The sequence below is a fragment of the Rattus norvegicus genome, chromosome 2 (genome assembly GCF_036323735.1).
Source record: "Rattus norvegicus strain BN/NHsdMcwi chromosome 2, GRCr8, whole genome shotgun sequence".
NCBI lineage: Eukaryota > Metazoa > Chordata > Mammalia > Rodentia > Muridae > Rattus > Rattus norvegicus.
Window position 1 is genome coordinate 70,290,093 of NC_086020.1, and position 18,707 is coordinate 70,308,799.

General features: G+C 37.6%; 1 long non-coding RNA gene across 2 annotated transcripts in view; it reads right to left on the bottom strand.

Moving 5' to 3' along the window:
* LOC120100745 (uncharacterized) overlaps nucleotides 1-18,707 on the bottom strand; it is an 89,328-nt gene that overhangs the window by 23,859 nt on the left and 46,762 nt on the right. The gene's annotated exons all lie outside the window — the stretch shown is intronic.

Here is an 18,707-nt window from a genome sequence, read left to right on the forward strand (position 1 = left end):
TTAAGAGGTTCTGATTCTTCTTTTTGTCATATGGAGACTATAAAATAATCTGTGAATGTTGATCTTCTCTACACATTATAGCCAGAGAGGATTACTAAGCAAGGGGAGCTAAGGAATAAGTAAACTATGAAGTACTGACTTCAGTGAATTTGCCTCATATATTTAATATGCACCTTATCTCTCTTTCTTTGCATGGATATATACATATTTGGAAACTAAATTAAATTGGAAAAATGTTATAGCATAATTAATTGTAAGATCATATACTAGATTCATGGTGAATTATTGTCATACACACAGGACAAGAAATTTAACAGAAAAAGAAAGAAAAATTTAAAAACACAGTTATGTTCTGATACTTAAACTGCTGACAGAACCAAAAATATACCTGGGAACATCACTTAGTGCAGCTGGCAAAAGGCAAGGGAAAAGCTATTTAAGTGGCAAACAGTAGAAGGTCACACACTCATAATTACACACACATATGCTGGCAACCACCAGGGTGTCAGGGGGAAACATAAAGTTCAGTCAAGCTAATACAACAAAGAATCTTTACACAGGCCATCTTCTGCGTGGATATTCAAGCCAGGTTATTTACCAGTGTCTTCCTTTAATTGGTCTATCCTCACAAGCAGTGAAACAGAATGCAAAAATCTGCTTTGTTCCTTGATGTTACATTATTTGCAATGCATAGGGGTCACATTATATTTAAACTGAATGTTATTAACTTAATCTGTTACAGAGAGATAGTCTTTATTTAGTTAGTTATTTGCATAATAATTTTGTACACACACAAACACACACACACACACAGAGAGAGAGAGAGAGAGAGAGAGAGAGAGAGAGAGCACCTTTTTCAAGTAAGAAGGGTTTTTCTTCCTTGTAAAGCAACTGAATTCTAAAATGAAAAAAAAAAAGGGCAAGAAATAAGGAAGAGATAGCAGCTGAATGACCAAGAAATCAGACTGAAAATCCTTCATCTTTGGTATTAAATGTGGTATATTAACGCTGAAGATACTTAATGCATTTTCTCATATACCTTCTTTTTGTGGAATTCAGTTTCTAATTATTTGTTACAAAACAATTATTTCAAGTTGCTGGCCACACATGCTTCAACCTCTCAAAGTCTACGACCTTTCTCCTGGGATCCATACTTGCATTTGCATTTATGGTTTGTCTTCTGTAAAAGGCCTTATATTTGCTCAGGTGAAATAAATAGAAGGTTCACTAAGCCACTAGAAGTAGCTGCGGATGGATGAGTAGCCCTTTGTGAGCATGACTCGCTATGTCTGTAACAGGATGGATCCCCCGAATGTGTGTGCTCCTTGGTGCCGTGGATCATTTACTGCATCCGCAGAGGAAGATCTGGGACAAGTCTCCACTGAGACTGTTGTTATTGTCATTGCGCTACTTGAATACATTAAAGCTCCATTGGCAATCTAGGAATATCTCAAGCGATGGCATCATTGCTTATTTATTTCTGGATGAAATGCATTATTAACTTAGGATCTTCCGATGGACACATAGCTCAAGTGAAAAACTTCAAGTCACTTACATTCTGAGACTTGCAGTCTCTTCGGAATAAAAAGGACATTTAGAGAATAAAATCAGAACCACACAAGAGAAATACAAATCCTCTCTACTGTCATGTCCCCAGTATACTAATTGATGTTTCTATAGTAATACCAACTCATAAAAGTCAATAGAGGTACATTTCGCTTATTATTAAAGATGTCTTTTAAAAGTATACAAAAGTTGTACTTGTACGTCTACATTAAAATATGTCTCAAAAATTTTAGAAGGCATTTTCTTCCTTTTTCATATATGATTCACAAGCATTAGCTAACTCAGACTTCTAAATAATTTTCTAATCTGTATTTATGTTTCAACAAAACGATCAGAGTTCAAGTGTTCAGACTCAGTTCACTGGTGTGTAATCACTGATCATTTCTTGGGGGAAAAGGCTATCAGTAAGGACAGAAACGACATTACCAAACAAGGGTTGGAATTCCTTCTGTGAACAGAGTCTGTAATAGTAAATTTTTCTTCTAGATCTTTACATCCCCTTTTACTTTTATCCAAACATAAATAAAACAACATATTTACATACGAGACTATCTTATAAATGAGACAGTTCCAGTTCCTGAAATAGAGGAGAGCAAGTCCCTCGGTGCTTATATTTCAAAATGCTGATAATGTTTGAAGCCAGAGCATCCATGATGAGTTCATTTTCTTGTAAGATGAAGTCAAATTCTGGAACTGAATGATGTAGGTGAAGCTGGTAATCACATTTTTCTTTAGAATGCTTGAAGAATCCTGTTACGTTTTCCTGATGTATTTTATAGTTTAAATTAAGATTCTTCTATTAATTAGATTTCAGTTTAAACATTAATAATTTCTTAAGAGGAGAGTTACGTTTGTTCGCTGTTATACATTTTAGCCCCTAGAACAACATCATACACATAATGTGTAACCCATATGCTGTCTGAGCTAGAGTACACAATAATGTTGCTTTACTCCATTGATCCATGAGATAAAGCATAGCATTTGAATAATTGTAAATTTCCCCCTGACTTCTACCTGTGTTCAGTTCTTCAGTGTGCACCTGAAATTTGCAAGAATGCTAGAGGAAACAGTATAATCTCATCACATTGGCTAAGCTTGAAGGTCTAGAAGAGCCAAAAATTCCTTGAATTTATAATTGGAAAAAAATTCCAACTCAAATACTTCATAAGCAAATAAAGGTTTGGTTTAGGAAAGTTGAGAAGGGTTAGAGAGTCTTTCTTAATAGGAAAAAGCTTGCATAGGAAACACCAATTTAAAGATATATTGATATAATGATCCACGTTCAGCCATGGCTGAATATGCAATTCCACTTCTTCCCTCTGGGATGTGAGCCAAGTTTTATTTTCGTTTTTTGTTTTCTTTCTCGCTTCTGCATTTTCCTGCTGACATTATTCTCAGGAAGACATCTGCACAGGAACTCAGATGCCCAATAGCATCTCCAAATTCACGTGCCATTCCAGCTAGAGCTTCCCGGGGGAAAGAAAAGTGTGAACCCTGATAGATCAGTTCACTCAGTGGTTCAAGGTATCATCATCCTCAAATTCAAGTGCATATTCCTAATCCACGCTGTCCTAAGCTAGCAGAAGTGAGGATAACCTTACTCATGATCTAGGTAGACAGCAAACGCTGTCCAACATTCATACCCTGCAAAGTGCCCACCTCTCATGTCATAGTGTATGTCCTTATATCTCAAGTCCCCTGTTTTCTGTGAGATATAGAGATTTGTTCTCTCCCCCTTCAAGTTATTCAGAACACATTCATTCCTGAAAGCATGCATTCATGTTATTCCTGAGTTTAGACTAGTTTTCTTTAATCTTCCAGACTACTTTACATTTATCTGGTAGCATGAAATTTTTCAAGGATATGAAAATTCCATTGCTCAAATGCTAGAAAATATATGTTTCTTTCACAAACTTGTTGTTAAAAATCATCTCTGTTTGACAAGTTATTAACTTTTTCCTGGCGTCACCTACAAGGCAGACCTCTAGACTGTAATTTTTAGTGTGGTCCTAGGGTGTAACATACTGCATCTTGTTCAAGCTAGGCTCCAAAATGGATTATATTCACTAAGAATTCATGCCCTTAAATAAGTAATAATCAACTCACTTTGTCAGAAAAGAAATTTGCAGATAAGGGTCTGATTGTGAATATTTTAAACCATGAAACGATGCAGAGTTTTGGGGTATATTCTTTGTGTTTCAGTTTTTATTGGGTGTGTTGGCTTGCTTAGTTTTCGTCTGTGTATTTTCCTGTCTGATATCCCTTGGATGGTTCTTTAAATTACAAGCTCTGTTTATATTGTGAGGCCCAGTTGCTGACCTCTGCAATGATATTTCTGCCATTATATAGCATAAGATGGCCACTCCACCTCGTCTGCCTTATGCTTTACTGTAGTTTCTAAGGACCTAACTTAAGCATTTCTATTCTCAGCACTGGCTCTGGAATCATGTTATTGTGTTTCATTCTCAAAATCTGTTTGGTGCTAACTTTTTTTTCTCTCTATAAAATGCCTGTACATTTCTCCTAATCTCCTGCTGTCTGTGCCACACTGTGCCTTTTCCATTTTTTAGCCAACTGCACCTGCTGCCCTGGCTTCTTATTACGGTTTCAAATCTGTATGCTGCAACATCAGCCCTTCTGCGTTCTGCAGTGTATGGTGTAATATTTCAATAGAAGAAGAAATTTTATTTAAAATAAACCAAGTAAAACAGACATTCTTAGATTCTGACACCAGGGAAATAGCTTGCCATCTGCCCTGCATAAGAAGCTCCTTGCCTGAGGGGCATAACAGTATCACCCAGGTAAGCTCCTGTGAATGTGGAAATGGTGCTGCAGACTACAAATTGTAGCTGTCATTCTAGACATGCTGTCCCTTTGCTGCCCTCAGTTTTGCAGTTCATCCGTAAGCTTTTTTTCTGCCTCAGTGTATACATTTTGACATATCCTCCTGTGGCTTACAACACCCAGAATTCTCCTGAATGGGATACAGAACATCACGCCCATTCTATCCTTGCTCCTTGTGCTTTCAGCTCCTCACTGTAAACTGCAGAATTGTTTTAAGAGAAAAATATATAATTAATTGACTGCTAATTTATAAGGAGAAACTAAAGCAAACACACAGATTCTTTGCAGACATGACTGTCTTAAATCCCATCTTCTGAAGCACACCTTATAAAAACAAGGGAAATGCAGATTGAAAGATTTCAAACAAAGAAAAGAATGAGTGGCATCTATTATGACAGTAGTTGAAAAAAAATCAACCTACAGCAGAACTAAATTTCACAATATTGAACACTGACATTTAAAAGTACAGTATAGATACATCATTCATCAAACATGGTGATGAATTACATAAAAGCAATTTTTACCTACTGCAAAGTACAAAGATCTTAATTTGATGGGTTTTTAAAAATGTGCATGCTTGCTCTCTGCCCCCAGACCCTGTGAGAGAGAGACCCAACCGCCTGGTCAGGTGGGCACTCCTGAGGCTGCAGAGCGGAAGAGACCACCAACACTGCTCACCCCTTCCCACATCCCTGGCCCAAGAGGAAACGGTATAAGGCCTCTGGGCTCCCGTGGGGGAGGGCCCAGGAGCGGCAGGACCCCTGTGCCTGAGACACCACCAGAACCAGAAGGAAACAGACCGGATAAACAGTTCTCTGCACCCAAATCCCGTGGGAGGGAGAGCTGAACGTTCAGAGAGGCAGACAAGCCTGGGAAACCAGAAGAGACTGCTCTCTGCACACACATCTCGGACGCCAGAGGAAAAAGCCAAAGACCATCTGGAAGCCTGGTGCACTGAAGCTCCCGGAAGGGGCGGCACAGGTCTTCCTGGTTGCTGCCTCTGCAGAGAGCCCGAGGGTAGCACCCCACGAGCAAACTTTAGCCTTGGAACCACAGGTAAGACCACCTTTTCTGCTGCAAGAAGCTGCCAAGTGAACTCAAGACACAGGCCCACAGGAACAGCTGAAGACCTGTAGAGAGGAAAAACCACACGCCGGAAAGCAGAACACTCTGTCCCCATAACTGACTGGAAGAGAGGAAAACAGGTCTACAGCACTCCTGACACACAGGCTTATAGGACAGTCTAGCCACTGTCAGAAATAGCAGAACAAAGTAACCCTAGAGATAATCTGATGGCGAGAGGCAAGCGCAGGAACCCAAGCAACAGAAACCAAGACTACATGGCACCATCGGAGCACAATTCTCCCATCAAAACAAACATGGAATATCCAAACACACCAGAAAAGCAAGATCTAGTTCCAAAATCATTTTTGATCATGATGCTGGTGGACTTCAAGAAAGACGTGAAGAACTCCCTTAGAGAACAAGTAGAAGCCTACAGAGAGGAATCGCAAAAAAGGCCGGAAAGAATCGCAAAAATCCCTGAAAGAATTCCAGGAAAACATAAATAAACAAGTAGAAGCCCATAGAGAGGAGACACAAAAATCCCTGAAAGAATTCCAGGAAAACACAATCAAACAGTTGAAGGAATTAAAAATGGAAATAGAAGCAATCAAGAAAGAACACATGGAAACAAACCTGGATATAGAAAACCAAAAGAAGAGACAAGGAGCTGTAGATACAAGCTTCACCAACAGAATACAAGAGATGGAAGAGAGAATCTCAGGAGCAGAAGATTCCATAGAAATCATTGACTCAACTGTCAAAGATAATGTAAAGCAGAAAAAGCTACTGGTACAAAACATACAGGAAATCCAGGACTCAATGAGAAGATCAAACCTAAGGATAATAGGTATAGAAGAGAGTGAAGACTCCCAGCTCAAAGGACCAGTAAATATCTTCAACAAAATCATAGAAGAAAACTTCCCTAACCTAAAAAAAGAGATTCCCATAGACATACAAGAAGCCTACAGAACTCCAAATAGATTGGACCAGAAAAGAAACACCTCCCGTCACATAATTGTCAAAACACCAAACGCACAAAATAAAGAAAGAATATTAAAAGCAGTAAGGGAAAAAGGTCAAGTAACATATAAAGGGAGACCTATCAGAATCACACCAGACTTCTCGCCAGAAACTATGAAGGCCAGAAGATCCTGGACTGATGTTATACAGACCCTAAGAGAACACAAATGCCAGCCCAGGTTACTGTATCCAGCAAAACTCTCAATTAACATTGATGGAGAAACCAAGATATTCCATGACAAAACCAAATTTACACAATATCTTTCCACAAATCCGGGACTACAAAGAATAATAAATGGTAAAGCCCAACATAAGGAGGCAAGCTATACCCTAGAAGAAGCAAGAAACTAATCGTCTTGGCAACAAAACAAAGAGAATGAAAGCACACAAACATAACCTCACATCCAAATATGAATATAACGGGAAGCAATAATCACTATTCCTTAATATCTCTCAATATCAATGGCCTCAACTCCCCAATAAAAAGACATAGATTAACAAACTGGATATACAACGAGGACCCTGCATTTTGCTGCCTACAGGAAACACACCTCAGAGACAAAGACAGACACTACCTCAGAGTGAAAGGCTGGAAAACAACTTTCCAAGCAAATGGTCAGAAGAAGCAAGCTGGAGTAGCCATTCTAATATCAAATAAAATCAATTTCCAACTAAAAGTCATCAAAAAAGATAAGGAAGGACACTTCCTATTCATCAAAGGAAAAATCCACCAAGATGAACTCTCAATCCTAAATATCTATGCCCCAAATACAAGGGCACCTACATACGTAAAAGAAACCTTACTAAAGCTCAAAGTACACATTGCACCCCACACAATAATAGTGGGAGATTTCAACACACCACTCTCATCAATGGACAGATCATGGAAACAGAAATTAAACAGAGATGTAGACAGACTAAGAGAAGTCATGAGTCAAATGGACTTACGGATATTTATAGAACATTCTATCCTAAAGCAAAAGGATATACCTTCTTCTCAGCTCCTCATGGTACTTTCTCCAAAATTGACCATATAATTGGTCAAAAAACGGGCCTCAACAGGTACAGAAAGATAGAAATAATCCCATGCGTGCTATCGGACCACCACAGCCTAAAACTGGTCTTCAATAACAATAAGGGAAGAAGGCCCACATATACGTGGAAATTGAACAATGCTCTACTCAATGATAACCTTGTCAAGGAAGAAATAAAGAAAGAAATTAAAAACTTTTTAGAATTTAATGAAAATGAAGGTACAACATACCCAAACTTATGGGACACAATGAAAGCTGTGCTAAGAGGAAAACTCATAGCGCTGAGTGCCTGCAGAAAGAAACAGAAAAGAGCATATGTCAGCAGCTTGACAGCACACCTAAGAGCTCTAGAACAAAAAGAAGCAAATACACCCAGGAGGAGTAGAAGGCAGGAAATAATCAAACTCAGAGCTGAAATCAACCAAGTAGAAACAAAAAGGACCATAGAAAGAATCAACAGAACCAAAAGCTAGTTCTTTGAGAATATCAGCAAGATAGATAAACCCTTAGCCAGACTAACGAGAGGACACAGAGATTGCGTCCAAATTAACAAAATCAGAAATGAAAAGGGAGACATAACTAGAGATTCAGAGGAAATTCAAAAAATCATCAGATCTTACTATAAAAACCTATATTCAACAAAACTTGAAAATCTTCAGGAAATGGACAATTTCCTAGACAGATACCAGGTATCGAAGTTAAATCAGGAACAGATAAACCAGTTAAACAACCCCATAACTCCTAAGGAAATAGAAGCAGTCATTAAGGTCTCCCAACCAAAAAGAGCCCAGGTCCAGACGGGTTTAGTGCAGAATTCTATCAAACCTTCATAGAAGACCTCATACCAATATTATCCAAACTATTCCACAAAATTGAAACAGATGGAGCACTACCGAATTCCTTCTACGAAGCCCCAATTACTCTTATACCTAAACCACACAAAGACACAACAAAGAAAGAGAACTTCAGACCAATTTCCCTTATTAATATCGATGCAAAAATACTCAATAAAATTCTGGCAAACCGAATTCAAGAGCACATCAAAACAATCATCCAGCATGATCAAGTAGGCTTCATCCCAGACATGCAGGGATGGTTTAATATACGGAAAACCATCAACGTGATCCATTATATAAACAAACTGAAAGAACAGAACCACATGATCATTTCAGTAGATGCTGAGAAAGCATTTGACAAAATTCAACACCCCTTCATGATAAAAGTCCTGGAAAGAATAGGAATTCAAGGCCCATACCTAAACATAGTAAAAGCCATATACAGCAAACCAGTTGCTAAGATTAAACTAAATGGAGAGAAACTTGAAGCAATCCCACTAAAATCAGGGACTAGACAAGGCTGCCCACTCTCTCCCTACTTATTCAATATAGTTCTTGAAGTTCTAGCCAGAGCAATCAGACAACAAAAGGAGATCAAGGGGATACAGATCGGAAAAGAAGAGGTCAAAATATCACTATTTGCAGATGACATGATAGTATATTTAAGTGATCCCAAAAGTTCCACCAGAGAACTACTAAAGCTGATAAACAACTTCAGCAAAGTGGCTGGGTATAAAATTACCTCAAATAAATCGGTTGCCTTCCTCTATACAAAAGAGAAACAAGCCGAGAAGAAATTAGGGAAACGACACCCTTCATAATAGACCCAAATAATATAAAGTACCTCGGTGTGACTTTAACCAAGCAAGTAAAAGATCTGTACAATAAGAACTTCAAGACACTGAGGAAAGAAATTGAAGAAGACCTCAGAAGATGGAAAGATCTCTCATGCTCATGGATTGGCAGGATTAATTTAGTAAAAATGACAATTTTACCAAAAGCAATCTACAGATTCAATGCAATCCCCATCAAAATACCAATCCAATTCTTCAAAGAGTTAGACAGAACAATTTGCAAATTCATCTGGAATAACAAAAAACCCAGGATAGCTAAAGCTATCCTCAACAATAAAAGGACTTCAGGGGGAATCACTATCCCTGAACTCAAGCAGTATTACAGAGCAATAGTGATAAAAACTGCATGGTATTGGTACAGAGACAGACAGATAGACCAATGGAATAGAATTGAAGACCCAGAAATGAACCCACACACCTATGGTCACTTGATTTTTGACAAAGGAGCCAAAACCATCCAATGGAAAAAAGATAGCATTTTCAGCAAATGGTGCTGGTTCAACTGGAGGGCAACATGTAGAAGAATGCAGATCGATCCATGCTTATCACCCTGTACAAAGCTTAAGTCCAAGTGGATCAAGGACCTCCACATCAAACCAGACACACTCAAACTAGTAGAAGAAAAACTAGGGAAGCATCTGGAACACATGGGCACTGAAAAAAATTTCCTGAACAAAACACCAATGGCTTATGCTCTAAGATCAAGAATCGACAAATGGGATCTCATAAAACTGCAAAGCTTCTGTAAGGCAAAGGACACTGTGGTTAGGACAAAACGGCAACCAACAGATTGGGAAAAGATCTTTACCAATCCTACAACAGATAGAGGCCTTATATCCAAAATATACAAAGAACTCAAGAAGTTAGACCGCAGGGAAACAAATAACCCTATTAAAAATGGGGTTCAGAGCTAAACAAAGAATTCACAGCTGAGGAATGCCGAATGGATGAGAAACACCTAAAGAAATGTTCAACATCTTTAGTCATAAGGGAAATGCAAATCAAAACAACCCTGAGATTTCACCTCACACCAGTGCGATTGGCTAAGATCAAAAACTCAGGTGACAGCAGATGCTGGCGAGGATGTGGAGAAAGAGGAACACTCCTCCATTGTTGGTGGGATTGCAGACTGGTAAAACCATTCTGGAAATCTGTCTGGAGGTTCCTCAGAAAATTGGACATTGAACTGCCTGAGGATCCAGCTATACCTCTCTTGGGCATATACCCAAAAGATGCCTCAACATATAAAAGAGACACGTGCTCCACTATGTTCATCGCAGCCTTATTTATAATAGCCAGAAAATGGAAAGAACCCAGATGCCCTTCAACAGAGGAATGGATACAGAAAATGTGGTACATCTACACAATGGAATATTACTCAGCTATCAAAAACAACGAGTTTATGAAATTCGTAGGCAAATGGTTGGAACTGGAAAATATCATCCTGAGTGAGCTAACCCAATCACAGAAAGACATACATGGTATGCACTCATTGATAAGTGGCTATTAGCCCAAATGCTTGAATTACCCTAGATCCCTAGAACAAACGAAACTCAAGACGGATGATCAAAATGTGAATGCTTCACTCCTTCTTTAAATGAGGAAAAAGAATACCCTTGGCTTGGAAGGGAGAGGCAAAGATTAAAACAGAGACTGAAGGAACACCCATTCAGAGCCTGCCCCACAGGTGGCCCATACATATACAGCCACCCAATTGGACAAGATGGATGAAGCAAAGAAGTGCAGACCGACAGGAGCCAGATGTAGATCGCTCCTGAGAGACACAGCCAGAATACAGCAAATACAGAGGCGAATGCCAGCAGCAAACCACTGAACTGAGAATAGGTCCCCCGTTGAAGGAATCAGAGAAAGAACTGGAAGAGCTTGAAGGGGCTCGAGACCCCAAAAGTACAACAATGTCAAGCAACCAGAGCTTCCACAGGGACTAAGCCACTACCTAAATACTATACATGGACTGACCCTGGACTCTGACCCCATAGGTAGCAATGAATATCCTAGTAAGAGCACCAGTGGAAGGGGAAGCCCTGGGTCCTGCTAAGACTGAACCCCCAGTGAACTAGACTATGGGGGTGGGCGGCAATGGGGGGAGGGTTGGGAGGGGGATGTTTGCCCGGAAACCGGGAAAGGGAATAACACTTGAAATGTATATAAGAAATACTCAAGGTAATAAAAAAAATAATAATAATAAAAAAATTTAAAAAAATGTGCATGCTTTTAGTAAAAGTCGAATAAAAGGCAAGAAATAGCTGCTCTTTCAGAAATTTACCAATATGTACTTCATGGACTTAAAGAGGTGTATCTTCATCCTCTTTAAAATGAATGTTATTACTATTTCCATAAGATTAATTTTGTTTGATCCTGAATTTCATATCAGTAGAACCCTGCACTGAACAGTTTCTTCGAGTCTGGATTCTACCACCTTACCCTGACACTCTGCCCCATTCAGCAGTGAAACATTATTTGGTGGATAGTTCATCAGTTTTCTCACTCATGCGTATGTTGGTTTAGTTTCAGGTTCTCATTGTTTGTGTATGGTTTTCACAGTATAAATGTATTAAGGTGCACGCCTGCCTTATGACATGTCTGTGTGTATACCCACAAAGGCCAGAATATGGTTTTAGGGACTCTAGGTATAAGTGATTGTGAAAATTGAATACCAAGCACTACTCAAGACAAATATTTACCTTCATGCTAGGCTGTTGCTCCAGTCCCATATCTATTTTAAATAAAAATTGCTATTAATATGAATATATATTTTTATTTTACTTATCTTGGTATGCTCTTGCTTTCTTAAAAGGTAGAATTCAGTGTTCATTGGTAAGTGTCTTATACTGCTTTAAATGGTGCCTCACCTATACTCATGTAGTGAACTCTAATTAAATTCATTGAATCTCCAAGCAAATAAGTAAACAATTTAATGCATGGAAGTAGAGAAGAGTAAGTTAGGAAGAGGAGTACTATTGTGATGTGAAACAGAGAGGCAAGAGAGAAGAACGAAATGCCTTGTGCACATTTATATTGTCATGATAAAATATGTTAAATATGATAAAAATGTTATGTATCACCAATAAATGTTTACATTGGTGAAGGCAGACTATGAAGGCATTTAGCTTTACTGAGTATTTTAACACTATTAAAGGCTGTTTTGGAACTCCACATTTTTTTTACCAATATCTTTGAGATTCAAGGGCTCCAATCATCCTAAAATGTTGGTGCTCCCCGAAGTTTTAGTGATGTACTTTTATTGGGTGTGAGGTAACCCAATAAAATTTCATTATCTGAAATCTAATTGATTCTAGCACACATTCAATTTCTTACTGGTTTTTCATCTCATTTCTGCAGACATGCTTATTGACTAATCATCTTCATTCTTTTTATTTTTGTAAGCTTAGATAGTCTTTACACATTCACAATACAAATAGTTGGGGTATAAATTATAGCTATGCTTTTGAATTAATGCAGTGATTTTAGAAAGAGTATATACTCTTTAAAGGAATGTTTTTATATTATATATTTCATTTTTACATAGTTTGAAAGATGGTATATAAGTTTTCCATCAACTCTAGTCCTTATTATTACATTATTATCTATCTCTTGTTAAAGTTTATTAGACATGGTATTATTATTTTAAACTCAAAACCTTTGTTTAGGGTTTTCTAGCACCCACCTAACACCCATGTTTCTATTTGTGATTCCATAGTGCCTTTAATAGTTATGTCTTGAGACTTTCTTGGTTGTGACAGATTTTACCTGATTTTTGTGTTTCTGCCTGATTATGGGCAGTATTGGTGAGGATTGTGGAGAATGCCCCCTAATGGATTCTGTTTCATATTATCTCACGATTAAGTTGAATATATAGACATTATTAAGGAATTCCACTGAGACAATGCATTGTGTTTATTACATCAAGGAGTGCTCACGATAGGCTTGACTTATTATGGTTGAAACTGTCCATGAGGACAGTAAGGACAGTCTATCTCCTTCTTCCACTTCAAATCAGTCACATGCAACTTCTCTGTTTAATTCAACCGCAGTTTTGTGTGTGTTATTTGGGAAAGATTCTCTACTCAGAGCCTACATTTAAGAAATTAATCGGGGCTGGGGATTTAGCTCAGTGGTAGAGCGCTTACCTAGGAAGCGCAAGGCCCTGGGTTCGGTCCCCAGCTCCGAAAAAAAAGAACCAAAAAAAAAAAAAAAGAAATTAATCACACCATGATGAATATACATAAGAAATTTGACAGTGAAAATATTCTTTTCCCCCATTATATCTTGCATCAATAGTCATCTTGATATTATTATGAATTCATGGACTTATATGGCAAACTTTAGACTATAACATAATAATATTACATACTTTTACTTGCTTGGGGTTTTTAATGTTCAGGAGAACTCTTGCAGATGGTACCATGTGTTCCTAAAACATATGTGTATGTGATTCATTTATTTAAGAATCGGTCATATTTTGTAGAAGTTTTAGGCTTGCAAAAAGTTGTTCAGAAAATAAAAAACTTGGATATTCCTCAGTTATTCATATGGTCTTCCCTATAATCTCCATTTTGCAATAGTGTTAACTATTTGTTATATTTGTTGAGATCAAAATGAATGCATTGCTAATAACTGAGCCCATAACTAACATAAGGATTTATTCATTTTATTTAATTATGTGACTTTTGAGAAATATGTAATGTAGCTACCATAACATTATTATTCTGAGTGTATTTCCAGTTCTAAATGCTTTCATGCTTCCATTTGTATGCCTCTAGCTCAACCATGAGTGTTTGGAAACCACTGTTCATGTTCACTTCCTGTCTTCATAGTTTTGTCTTTCCCAGCATGTCATATGTTTAGAAAATGGTATTCTACCTACTTAAACTTTTTCCAAAATTTAGTCAGATGGTGTTACACATACTCTGTGATATAAATATCAGTGTGACAGGATCTGGAATCACCCCAGACACAAAGCCTTGGGCACTTCCATGAAAGAATTTCTGGACTGAGTAAAAATGAGTTAAGAAACCCACTCTACAACCAGTGACCGGCCCAACTTGAGACCTCTCCTATGGACAAGAACCAATACCTGACATTATTATGATACTTCGCAATGCTGGCAGACAGGAGTCTAAAGTAACAGTCCTCTAAGAGGCTCCACCTAACAGCTAACTGAAACAGATGCAGATCCACAGTCAAATATTAGACAGAACTCAGAGTCTTGTGGAAGAGTTGGAGGAAGGATTGAGGGACCCAAACAAGATAGGGTCCATAAGGAGACAAACAGAGTCAACTAACCTGGATACTTAGGGGCTCCTAGAGACTAGATTACCAACCAAAGCAAATACATGGGCTGTACCTTGGCTATCTGCACATAATAACCAGAAGTGCTGCTAAGTATTTGTGTGGGTCCCCCAACAACTGGAGCAGAGGCTATCCCTACCTCTGTTGCCAGACTGTGAATCCTATTTACCTAAGTGGTCTGTCTTGTGAGGCCTCAGTGGGAGAGGATATGTCTAATGGATGTTATATGATGTGCCAAAAGGGGTGGGGTTTGTGTGTGTGCGTGTATGTGCATGTGCGTGTGCATGTGCATGTGTGTGTGTGCGTGCGTGCGTGCGTGCGTGTGTGTGTGTGTGTGTGTGTGTGTGTGTTAACCCAGAGGGATGGGGCATCCCCTTCTGAGAGGAGGATAGATGTGGGTGAAGAAGGGGATATATGAGGAAGGGACGGTGAGGTGGGCAGGGGCTAGAATCTGTCTGTAAAGTGAATAAATAAATTAATGGTGGGGAGGAAAGAAATCAACTCTAAATATATGCTGCTGTGTCTCATGGGCTTGTGGTCTGGATTGAATTAGGAGAAAGCAAGCACAACAACAGCATTCCTTTCCTGCTATTATTCAAGTTGGGGAATAATAGCTTCACAAACCTATTTCTGTGCCCTCTCTACTATTGTAACCTATATCCTCAAAGCATGAGTCAAAATAAATTCTTCTGTACTTTCTGTTGGGCTTTTTGCAGATCAACAAGAGAAGTGACTCATATATCTTCTATGTTTTCTCAAGACATGAAAGCATTGTACTTATAAAGCAATGACATTCAAGTGTATGGATATGCCCATTTTTATTGTTCATAAATCTACTAACAAACAATGTGTCACCTCTAACTTTGTGTTAATTGAGACTTCCACTTAAGATTTTATATTTTTTTGAATTCAGAGTTTGATTTTATTTTGTTTATCCTAACTACCCAGATTCCTACATTTTAAAAATTAAATATCTCAAAATGCTTGTTAAATCTTTGAGTTACTCTGAAAGTTTATTTTTATCTAAATTAAAGCATGCTATGAATATTATTTGGTTACTTTATCCTTTTTGCTATTAAAGATTTATTTATTTTTATTTATGTATTGGAGTGTTTTGCCTTCATTTATAACAGTGTGTGCAGTGCCTTTGGAGGCCAGAAGAAGATGTCATTACAAACTTCTGAGTTGATTACACATGTGAGTTAAGGGCCAAATAGTAAACATATTTTGAGAGTACTTTCAAGATATTATTAAGATATAAAGACAACAGTACAGATTGTCTTATATAGGTAGATGGTTTTCAAAAATGTCAGAAATCCACAAAATTTGAGATTTAAAGTTATTTATCTTTTGTTGCGACATACCTGCTCCTAACAGTTCCCCTTTGGCGGATTTAATGAAGAATGTGAACATCTCTACCTCCAGGTGAGGCAATACTTTGTGGTTAGGCAGCCACTGGACAAAACTGCCCGTTTCATCTGCAGACTAATACTGTCCAAAAAAGGGCAAATTATGCAGAATTGTTAACTGATAAACTCTGCCAAGACAGGGTGATCAGTCCTTCTAAGTCTGCATTTCAAGAGTCTGTCAGTTGATTTTGGGCCAGAAGGCTGAAGACTTGAGCTCACATGTTGCTAACAGGGGACTGTGCTAGCGGAGATTTGTCTCTACAATCTCTCAGTTCTAGAAGCCATGTTAGGCTTCCAATGTGTATAGATATTTGGTCATTCTCAGATTTCTGATGGGGTTGAAGACTGATTATAGTCTCATAGCTTATCAGTCTGTATAACTCTGAATATACATATTTTATTGGATAGTTATCATATAGTATATAATCTAGCCAAGATATAATATAGATTTTAAGCCTTGCTTAAGCTGGAATGAATAACTAAACATTCTGTTTAACTGATATAGTGATGGACTGGGTGTTGAGTATATCATATGCTTTATAAATTGTAGAATGGTAATAATTGTACTCAATTTATATATAAGCGAAAAGGCTTTTTAATTGGACAAAAACAGGGAAACATTGTGGTTTGCTCTGAAGCTATCTGTATTTTGATGCTAATTCCTCTGCCTCAAGGACAGCTGCCTAGTCACATACTCAGGAATCAGGTGACTTCAACAGATTCTCCCCACTGAATTTGTAAAGCACAGGTGAAGGGCAGGTACAGGATAGAAGGAGACCTGTCATTGGAGGAGAAGGAAGGATGGGTGGGAGAGAAGTTTGAAGGAAGAGGAGGAGACTAGAACAGAAAGGAAGAGACAGAAGGGAGAGAGAAGGGGAGAAGCCATGGCAGGACAATGGAGGCTGACATTAAGATTCCGCTCTGTGTATTTACAGGTTGTTATTAATGTTCCTAAGGGATGGATGGTACCAGGCTTTGTATGTTTAGGTGCACAATTATATCTTACCAATTGGGTCAAAGAAAAAAAAAAGAATTAGAGTAACAAAAATTGTGAGTTGCCATGTAGGTTTTGGGGATCAAATCTAATGATTGTCATATATAAGTTTATAATCCACTGTGTTGACATCAATTTTTGAATCGTATGAGTAAATAAGAAGAAAAATATTATATGTTAACTTTAACAAATATAAATTACTTTCATATTACTTGTATCATTTTATTTTTCATTCCAAGTAGCACTGAGTGAAAATTGCTGCCATTTTTTTCTTTTCCTTTTTTTTTTTTTTTTGCATCTTTCTTAGGTTGTTATTGTATCATTTGTATTGTATCCATTCTAACTTATTGGTGTTATATTCACCTTTGCTTTAATTATCAAGCCTGTTACATTGGGATAGTGAATATAATATATATAATTTTCACTGTATGTATGAATTTTCTAACATGCATAATCACTTCCATACATATAAATGAATGTATATAGTATAAACACGTATTTCCTCATTTTCTGGCACATTAGGCTTATGCTTTGAACTCATTTAGTTTCTATCTCAGTCTCCAGATCAGGCATTTTCCAAGAAGCCTCATTTTATTTCATTGGACAAGGTTAGAAAATGAAATCTTGCTGTTATGCATGCCAGCAAAGTACTATCACTTCTCAGCCATCTTCCCTGGCAAAACTGACATATGTGGAGAAAGATCATAATCCATTTCCTTATATCATAACAATACTGGAATTTAAAAAAAATATCATTAGACGTTGATTTGCCCTATAGTTGCAGAAACTTCATAACTAGATGGATGTGTGTGTGTGAAGACACAGAAATAGACAGTCAGTCTCGTCTTTACTAAGAGCCTACTCAGATAAATACCAACCAATTCTTCTGAAAACAATGTAAAACTCATTAATCACTATATACTCCTCCCTGTCTAATCAACTTTTAAAAGTCACACCTCTCAACACTACTACAATGGCTACTCAAGTTCAACATAGTTTTCCAGGAGAGATTTGAAACAAATCGTACAAGCATCTACAAATACGTCTGGATGCAACCTGTTGTAATTTTCTTAGGCAAGCATGAGATACAATCTCTTCTTCAAGTTCAATGTATATTACCAGTGTAATCTTTCATATTTATGAAAGGCTTTCCTTAAATGACATTTTGGTTTAAATAGCAATTTGAAATTCTGATACTAGGTATGAGCCTGTCTTTAAGATCCTACCAACCAAAGCAGGTGGGGATGCTTTACATGAATGTACTAATATCATTTAAATAAATTAAAGTTTTTTCACCTAGAAATTTCATATTTGTTTTAAATATCATGTAGCATTTAGGCTTATGGTGAAATATAGAATTCTTTCCATATTAAAATGTCAAAAACTATCAGAAGTTTCTTACTATTCATTGTAGACATTCCCTAAGAGGTGAACTTTTAGCTTTATTCCATATGCACACAGTCACCCCATCAAGGGCACAACACCAATGTGCATAATTGTTTATTAAGGTTCTTTAAAATATTTTTCTTTTCTTAAAAATAATTTATTTTCTCATACAATACATCCTGATTATTGTTTCCTTTCCCTCTACTCCTCCAAGTTCTTTCCCACCTTCCTTTGCCCCAGGTCTTCTCCCAGTCTGTTTTTCCTTAGAAAGGAGCAAGACCCTAAGAGATCACAACCATTGCATTACAGGATAAAGTATAATAAGATGAAGCAGAAACAATCACACTGAAGTTGAACAGGCAAACTCAACAAAAAGAAAAGAGTCT